We start from the raw sequence: 9,712 nt of genomic DNA on the forward strand, positions 1-9,712 counted from the left end.
ACCCCCTCCTCTGTGCAAGAGCTAACATTTTAAATTGGGGGAATATTTGAAATTTGGGCAAATAATTATAGATGAACAAATAAGATAAATTGGATACTCCAAACTCATCATTTTCCAAATGGGTGGATTGAGGTCCAGAGTCATAAAAGGGGAGAGCCCAGCATTCTTCTGTGTCAAAGTGTTGTTCATTCCCCTAAACCAGGTATACTATTTATTGTTTCATTATTGAAGACTTCTTTGAAATCAACAGAGAGAAGCTTGGGTGATTATTTTTTTTTTTAAGATTTTATTTATTTATTTGACAGAGAGAGAGATCACAAGTAGGCAGAGAGAGAGAAAAGGAAACAGGCTCCCTGCTGAGCAGAGAGCCCAATGCGGGACTCGATTCCAGGACCCTGGGATCATGACCTGAGCCGAAGGCAGAGGTTTTAACCCACTGAGCCACCCAGGTGCCCATGGGTGATGAATTTTGATAAGCATCTGTCCATATGCACAATTCCCTGATATTACTGATATGAAATAGGGTAAATACACAACAATTCCAAAGTACAATTATCTTTCAGCAGGAGATGTTTTCTTAATTTCTATTCTTCACTTGGTACTGTTTTGTATAAAATTTTCAATTTATGGACACCTGGGTGGCTCAGTGGGTTAAATGTCTGCCTTTGGTTCAAGTCATGATCTCAGGGTCCTGGGATTGAGCCCTGCACTGGGCTCATTGTTCAGTGGGGAGTCTGTTTGCCCCTCACCCCTGTTCGTGCTCTCTCTCCAATAAATTAATTCTCTAAAAAAAATTCTCAATTTATATTTATTAAATTAACTTGGAATTAGGACATTTTTTATGGATAGTATGGAATGGGAGTCAGTGTTATGAATGATGTAAGTTGAAGATAAAGAACCAAACTTGGGGATGCCTGGGTGGCTCAGTGCGTTAAAGCCTCTGCCTTCGGCTCAGGTCATGGTCCCAGGGTCCTGGGATCGAGCCCCACATCAGGCTCTCTACTCGATGGGGAGCCTGCTTCCTCCTCTCTCTCTGCCTATCTCCTCTGCTTACTTGTAATCTCTGTCTTTCAAATAAATAAATTAATTAAAAAAAAAAAGAACCAAACTTAACTAAATTTTCTAATTCATGTGGCACTTAATGACAGGGTGGCTTGACAGATGGAGGAACTTTTACAGCCCACTGATTTGATTTAGGATTGATTCAGGGTTTTTAAAATTAATTTTTTAAAAGATTTTATTTGACAGTGAGCACAAGCAGGAGGAGAGGGAGAGGGAGAAGCAGGCTCCCCACTGAGCAAGGAGCTCTACTCGGGGCTTGATCCCAGGACCCTGGGATCATGACCTGAGCTGAAGGCAGATGCTTACCCAGCTGAGCCACCCAGGCCCCCCCCTGATTGGTTCAGGATTATCCTAAATCAGTTCATTTGGAGTTTGTGGGCCTAAGGGTTTTTTTTTTTTTGTGTGACATTTATGGAGGATACATACTCAGGGGAAGTAGAAGGGTACACACACATACATGCATATTTAATAATACTTATATATTAAGTAAGTGTTATATACTTCTAATACCTATATACATAAAACCATACTTATCTGATATTTTATGTTCATTGTCTCATTTGAGCCAAAACAACTCTATGAATTAGGGAGTAATATCAGCATATTAGCACTGAGGAAACTGAGGCTCAGGGATTAGGCAACCTGCATGATTTCACACAGTTAGTTCAATTCTGGATTTTAATTGAGGTCTGCTCAATTCTAAGCTTCTGTGTTCTTTTTTATTGGCCTTCTGCTTAAGAAATCAAGCATTTAAGAATGCAAACCACTAAAAATCTATTGGCAAATGTTGACAGTTTCAAGATATACATGAGCTTAATCTATTCATTAGGAAATCATGATCAGTCTGTTGATGGTAGAACCTGAGCCCTAAACATCAAGAACCAGCTTCTTTGAGGTAGGGTGAAGGGGGAGATGGTATCCTGAAAGGGCAATGCACTTGAAGGAATTACCACAGTATGGTGGCAAATTTTGATAAGCGTTTTTAGAGTTACTAATTGTAATATTTGAATTCCTATCTCTTGCCCTGCAGGTATGAGGCACACTAAAATTACTGTACTCTGTGTATTTTTGTGGTGAGCAAATGGCAAAGACACATTTCCTCGGGATACAAATTTTTTCCCATATGCAAACAATATCCTCCTTTATTTGATGAGAACAGATGGATGAAGCCTCAATATAAATACTTATTGCCCATAGTAATGGATGATTTTATGAGACATTCAAATTGGGCTTAAACAAGGGTATGAATTAGTAGATCTGCTTAGCTTGATATTTTTATTCTGACAACAAGAATTTCTATAAGAAAGGGTGAAGCTGAAAGGGCAACTGAGGCCCCTTTGAGTGAATTAGTATTCCTGTTGCATTACCCTGGTGGATAATATTCTTTACCTCCGATGTGACCCTTACAAATTTAATTAAATTTGATGGCTGGCCAGCATGTAGATTATTCCTGCTGTAGACAAAACTTCGATGTTTTCTGGCTATGGATAAAATATTTGTGGAAGTTCCTATTAATTTATGTCACTCACCTAACTTTTCTAACATTAGACGTCAGAGTTGAAGAGCAAATGATATTTGCTGCCTTGCTATTATGTGCCTCATGTCTATTAATGGTAAACCAAAAAAGTGTGATGGTACTGTATGGCCAGGGTCAATGGAGATGTTTTATAAAGTGTATTTGTAAAACTGTTGGATTTTAAACAAACCTGATATATGAAAATTAGAGGTTATATTTATTTTTTAATGGAATTTATTCCCTGTGTGTGTGTATACAAAATTAGGTATCAGAATCCCCAAAGTAAATCCAAAAAAGAACCACATTCATATAACAAGGTCCCTTTTTATTAAAACATCAACACTTGAATGTTTTCTATTGAAAACCAAGCTCTAGTGAAGAGATTATTTTCTCATCTGTACAAAGCTTATTCTCAGCATCTTGATAATTAATATTTCACATACACTTAACAGCATTTGGTGATTTTGAGATGCAACATTGTTCTGAACCAAGCATTCCTACTATCACAGTAGCCTCTACGTGGAGCTTTTTTTCTAAGTGCACGTTGACAAGGCTACGGTGGGGTAGAAGCTGCATGGTACAGTGAGACTGTAGTTTCAAAATTAAGCGGATTGCTTTCTGGTGTTATGGCTCTGGCAAAAACCAGCCAGTTCTTTCGCGTCTCTATTTCCTCATCTATGAAATAGGAATGATAACACCTTCCCTGTGATGACTGACAAGTGGTATATTTGGAGAAGCAAATAAAATTTTATGTCATCATTATTGAAGCATTGACAAACCCTACTAATGAATGGTTGAGGGGAAGAGGAGTATTGGAAAAGAGTTCCTTCCCACAAAGTACAAACTACACTTGTGCACTGAAGGGCAGGATGGCAGTGTGGTAAGAATACAGGACAATAGGCACTGAAGGATCTGCTTGTGACTCAGATTATGCTGATCTCTTCTCGTTACCTTATGCTATTCTAGAGCCCCTGGCTGCCGTGCTGTCTCTAGAGCACACATTCTTATAATGATGTTCTGGACACCTACGTGCCTCATTCCTTGACTTCCCTTCAGAACTCTGTTCAAACAGGACTTCATTGCAGAAGCTGTTTCTTGTGACGCTGCATAAAATGAGGCCCCGTTCTCAACCACAGTGACTTTTATCCCTGCTTGATTTTGCTTTACTGTTACATGGTTTATTGACTGTTGATTTTCTTTCAATGAAAACACAGGCTTCATGAGCACAGGAACTTTGTCTCTCCTGTTGACCAGTACATCTGCAGAAGCTATAGGACATGGATGTAAATGAGGGAAGAAATTAGGCTAGGAGCAGAAGAGTTGGATTCCAGTCTTTTCTCTCTGTGAACATGGAGAATCTGTCAGTTATTTCTGGACTTCAGTTTTCTCACTGTAACTGCTAGTATCAATTTTTATTTTTTGCATAGTAATTGGGAAGTTAATGAAAGGAGCAAACTATTTATGTGTACCTACTACAGGGCATACCTTGCTGCAAGTAATTTGCATTAATTATCCAAGCGCCATACTAACTTGAGGAATGGATGGAAGTATGCCTATTTTGCAGATTAAGAAACCAAAGTTAAAACAGTTTGCAGCTTGTAAAATCTAATGAAAATGTGTGAAATAAGTATTGAAGATAAAAGTCTTTTTATAAAAATAACATCTTATTAGACTAGCAAAGAAATTAATGAATAGCTATTTTTGTTAAAACCATCCTAGAGTTGTAACTGAACCAGTGTTGAGTTCACTCCTTGGTGAATCAGAACTACACCAGGCTGGGTTGTCCCACAAAGAAAACTCTTATTTACAGCAAATGGGGAGATCACAGCGAGTGACTTCTAAAGCTCTGACTCCCCAAGTAAGGGTGGATGGGTTCCTTTTATTTAGGCTAAATAAAATATCTAGGATGGTATTTTATAGTTAGGATGAATATTTAGACAGGGAAGCCTTGTTATCAACTGTAGAGGTGGGCATAAAGTGTGTGTGCCTTAAGGAAACATGTGTGTACATACATTATACTTTATGTAAATGAGGCTTGTGCTCCCCTCCTTGGGTGGAGATTTTAGCATTACAATGAGGTAAAGGTAGTTGTTGGTCATTCCAGAGGTGACCGTTCAGGCACCAGTCAGGGGGTAGGGTTTAGCCCAACAGGTCTGGGTGGTCTAGGCCTGTGGAAGGCCTTTTCAGGGCAGTCGCCATCACCTAGATTTTTTCTATGTTAAGAGGAAAGGGAGAAAGGGGGAAAATGTAAGACTAAATTTAGTGAGTACAAGTAGGTGTGTAGTAAAGGCCATTTCTTGGGGTCTGGCTGGTGACCTAATTTGCTAGATGAAAATAATATATGATTAGAGTAGTTTCTCCATTTGTATGATAACTTTAAGCATGGACAAGAAATAAGTAGAACAAAAATAATTCGTTTGGATATATTACCATTGGTACTATCTGCTGAAAAGTTTATAGTTTCCATTTTTTTAAATAGAGATCTGTTATAACCAGAGCAGTAATTCCCTAAACATTTCAGATCTGTTGTAATAGAAATTTTTTCAGACCCACTTAATTTTTTTTTCAGTAAAGGACAACTTGTTATTTTGATAGTGCTTTGAAATTTCTACTTTGTACACTTTTGTATAATTTTAAATTAATGTATAGGGTGTATACTCTGTTCAGGGTATAAAGGACTTTGATCACATATTGACTTACGGGCTTTGGTAATAGCTTAAAGGCCTTCTAATGTCTGTAGCACAAGGTCTGGCAAATGTTCAAGAAATTAGATGGAGGATACTTTGTTTATGCCCAAGCCTTTTTGGCTAATTCAGGTACAAAAATAAGAGGTCTCAAAATTCTTTTATCCGAAGAAGAAATGGAAGAAATCTCTTTGAATGAGAATTTTCAGGTGTAAGGTGGGAGAGAACACTCAAGAAAAGACTTTCCATAGAAAACCATTTAAATGACAAGATAGCTGAATTATCCTCACAAAAGCTTACTGGGTAGCAAGGGGAAAATAGTGGTCTTCATGAACTCAGAAAAAAGGAAACATTTCTATTCCTAAGTGCTTTATACATCATATCTCTTTTATTAAAATTTGGAAGAAGTAATCTTAACTGGGCTTACAGCCATTTAGAAAAACTGAATAATTAATTTCTACTGTTTGTTTTTCTATACCAGGCTAAAATATTTTATTCTATTCACCTAAATGGCTTCAGGCCCAGCAAGCAATATGCTAAATGAAAAGTTTGTCATGGGGAAAGATCTTCAAAAATTAAGCAATTTTCTCATTTAAATAATTTTAAGAGACCCAGAGTAGATCACATTTTAGGTACATGGATAAAATTGAATTACCTTTTAATTTTGATTCTCCACTCTTAAAATGTATGGAAAGTTTAATTAGAAAATACACATATGATTTCCATTGATTAAATTGAGGATGGTATTGAGATGCTAAAAAGTTTCTCTGTTAGTGATCTTAGGTCTGTCACCTTGGACATGCTCTTTCAGATCCTCTGGGGCCAGTTTAAATGAAATTGGCCAAGTGAAAATGACAAGAAGAAATGCTTTTTATTCTCCTCTAGAGTTTAAAAAAAAAAAAAAGGTGGTGGAGACATGAGATGAATGGGGAAAATAAGTATCAGGCATCAAGTTGTTGGCATAAATACATTGTTTGATTTTTTCCGATGGAATAGATCATCATACAAGGAACTTTTGACTTCAGTCTGTCATTTTACTTAATTATTTATTTGACAATGACAGTGTGAAATAATGTTTAGTAAAGTTTTTTTTTTTTTTTAAATCCTCTATTTTACTAAGTGGAAAGGAAATTCAAGATTTGCCACATTATCTTGTATTTATTGAAATGCTTGTTCTGATACTCTTTAGAAATATGCAACTCCAGGTACTGATTTTTGATTAAGAGGAAGCATTAAGTGTGGAATCGGGGCAAGATAGGGTAGGGGTGTGACTCTGTGTGTATGTGCACATGATGATTTAATTAAAAAGGATTTAAATTATAGTTGTAGAGGACAGAAGAAAGGGAACTATATCTAGGTGCTTATGTTTGTGTTTTCTTTGCAACAATAATATACTGAAAGCTTAAATGGATGAACATAAATTCTGGAGAGAAGAACATCTTAATGTAGACCCATCAGCTGACTAATCTGTGGTCTAATCAGTATGTTACCATTATGATTTGAAAGGAAAACATGCTTGGTCTGTAAGGATGCTTTGGAGAACAGAACCAAACAAAAATGAAAGTTCAGACTTTTTTTTTTTTTTCCCCTATCATACATTGCTTTTTTCATGAGCAGCAGTATTCTAGCAGTTTTTATCTGAAACATTAGCCTGGCCCAGTAGGTGTCAGATTAGATATACATTACTCCATTATCTTGGTATACTACTCTGCATCAAAGGATCTATGGACTTGGAAACTGAAAAGGAAAGAGAATAAATAAAGGATATCTTTTTTCAGTTTTAGAGTAGCGCTTTTAACATTAAGAAAAATCAATAACTGGATTGACTGCATTCAGTAGGGAGCATTATTGTTTCCCATAATGTATCTAATGCATATCATTACCAGAGTAATCACATTATTATCTGCCTCTGCCTTGCTGCTTGCTTCGCTAGATATGAAGCCAGAGCTATTTGTAAAGTAAGGTTTTTTTCTCTTCTGCAAAATTGCTGCAAATTGTATTTTTCCCATTTTCTTTATTAGTTGTTTGAACTAGCCAGAACCTCTGAATTCAGATTAAGTGTCTTGGTTTGTTGTGGTAGTTATTATTTTTCTCCTTCAGGATTCCTTTTTGTCTCTTACTCAAATTAATCTTGGGAAACGGGACAAATCGTTTGTGGTTCATCGTACTGTCTGGTGTGGAAGATGGGGTAGCATGAGCTGAATGTGGGGGTGGGCTTTATGTTTGTGAGATACCTTTTAAAGTCAGCAATTGCAAAATGATCCTGAAAAGCATTTCCAACAGTGTTATATTTCAACCCTCCAGTCCAGGGGGCTCAGGCTAAAATAATAAAGAGTATCCAGAGATTAGAACAATCAATTTCCTTTCTGTATCTGATTATGAAGGGGGTAGAAGATATGCCTCTCTTAATATGAGATGCACATTTCACTTACGTTTAACTCCTTCATTCATGAACTTCATGACATTCAATTAAACTGTGTGCACCCCTCACTTGTATCACCGGAGCCACACTCCATTCTATTCTTGGTAGAGATTTGCAACAATGTGTGTTAGGATACCCAGCCAAGACTATGGTGGTGGTGTTCTTCTCAGTGACAATGTAATAAAATGGTGGCTATTCCCAGTGACAATATAATAAAAGAGGGTCAGTGGAGCAGAAAAACTGCCCAGATGATGACTAAAGTGAATACATATGGGGTGTTTCTCTGAAGAATTCCTTATACTTCAATAACAACTGAAGTTGCTAGTGATGTCTGATTAAAAAGCTAAATGGTGGGAAAGAAAACAAATGCAGTATTCTTAAAAATATGACACCAGGAATAGGAAACAAGTAGGGCTTCTGAAGGCTGAAAGATTCAGTCAAACTTCCATCAGGTAGGAAATAAAGGGGAGGTAGAGCTGGTCTAATTCATAGGCCTCACAGAAAGGCTTCGTGGAGAAAGAGAAGATGGCTTTTTTGGTAAAATAATTGTTCTCAGGAAACCCTACTTTGCTCTTGGACCTTAGATTCCTCTATGTCTCATTTCACTTGCATACTAAAAACATCATTACTTAAGGGCAGATTTCAGAATTTTCTTTACCAGTAATACAAATCACACATTTTCTTTTTTCCTCCCTTCCTCCCTCCTCACCCCGCCTTCCCCTCTCCTCCCCTCCCTTCCTCCCTCCCTTCCTTCCTCTCCCCTCCCCTCTCTTCCCTTCCCTTTCCCTCCTCCTCCCCTCCTCTTCTCCCTTGTCTTCCCTCCCCCATTCCCTTCCTTTTTCATTCCTTTCCTTTCCTTCTTTCCCTGCCTTCCATTTTTGTCCGACTATTCTAGAGTATGGGTAATAACAGACAAGAGCCCCATTTGACAGAAGTCTGAACGTTGGGAGGCAAACTACTTTCTGGTCACGTAGAAATACTTACTTGATTACAACCATTTGTCAGTTCAGTTTGTGGAAGCAGATTAAGCCAGAAAGCTGCCAATATTTTTCCATATTCAATTCTTTCTCTCCATTATGGAAAGGAAACCAAAGTACTTGGGAATTAAAAACCTCTTTGATTCCAGAGCAACGGTGTTGCTCCATTTGGAACTGGCAAGGGGTATAGCGGTACAAAGGAAATGGATATAGAAAACGGAAATTCTAATTTTCCTTCTAGCTCAGATGGAAGCTTTTAGGATCATGCTTTTAGGATCCCTAGAAAAAATAATTGGAATTTGGAGTATGATCACCAGACATTACTGGGATGTTTAGGGAATGCTTTTGCTATGATCCTTAACTTCTAATCTATATTCTGACATTTTTGCAGTGTAAATATATGTATTTATGTTATGTATTAAATCTACATTTAAATATTACATATTTTAAAATATAATTATGCACAATATATAATTATTAGGAATGTGTTTTAAAATACATTTAAAATATACAAATATATATTCAGTTATATATATATATATATATATATATATATATATATATATAAAACTAAAAATACAACAGAAATAAGGACATTTTGCATTTTCTAGAGGGAACCAGTTTGAGAAATACATGAAAATGAAAGTATAGGAAAATTGTGTCTGTGTATATTTTTACTTGTTTGATTTGTTTGTAGTTTCCCTCAAGAACATGTTTCAACAGACGTTGGTTGATAGTAAGTGATCTTTCAACCCAGAACAAAAATGAAACAAGTAACTCTAATGAAACAAACTGTTAATAGCCTCTGGTTAGTGAGTTGTCTTCTAGCCAAGTTTAAAAATCAGTAGTGGCCACTCTAAATTTGAGTATAGTTATAAAACAGCAGACTTAAACACATTCTCAAAGATGAGAACTTTTTTTCAGTAATACAAATACGTCAGAATCTGGGGGTAGGGAAAGGAATCAAAACCTCAAAGAGAATTAGGGTGTTTCATGTTAGATACATAAAATGTACTCAGAAAAACTAATGACAAAGTTATCAAGTACCAGT

This window comes from Lutra lutra, chromosome 13, assembly GCF_902655055.1.
Source record: "Lutra lutra chromosome 13, mLutLut1.2, whole genome shotgun sequence".
In the NCBI taxonomy this organism is placed as follows: domain Eukaryota; kingdom Metazoa; phylum Chordata; class Mammalia; order Carnivora; family Mustelidae; genus Lutra; species Lutra lutra.